We start from the raw sequence: 208 nt of genomic DNA, 5'->3' as shown, positions 1-208 counted from the left end.
GCAGGAATTAAACTGTTAGGAGAAAGAGTTGAGCAGATGCTGACTTGTGTGCCATAGATCTGCATTGTTTTAACAGCCTCACTTAACAGATTTAAGATCTGCAATTTGTATCATTTGAGCAAGCTCTCAATAATTAGAAACAGTTTTAAATTGTCTTTAATCAAAGAACATTGCTATTTAAACCAAGAGAAACATTCTCTGAACTGAT

Source organism: Merops nubicus, unplaced genomic scaffold (genome assembly GCF_000691845.1).
Source record: "Merops nubicus isolate BGI_N331 unplaced genomic scaffold, ASM69184v1 scaffold10418, whole genome shotgun sequence".
NCBI classification, from domain to species: domain Eukaryota; kingdom Metazoa; phylum Chordata; class Aves; order Coraciiformes; family Meropidae; genus Merops; species Merops nubicus.
This window is presented reverse-complemented; position numbering follows the sequence as displayed.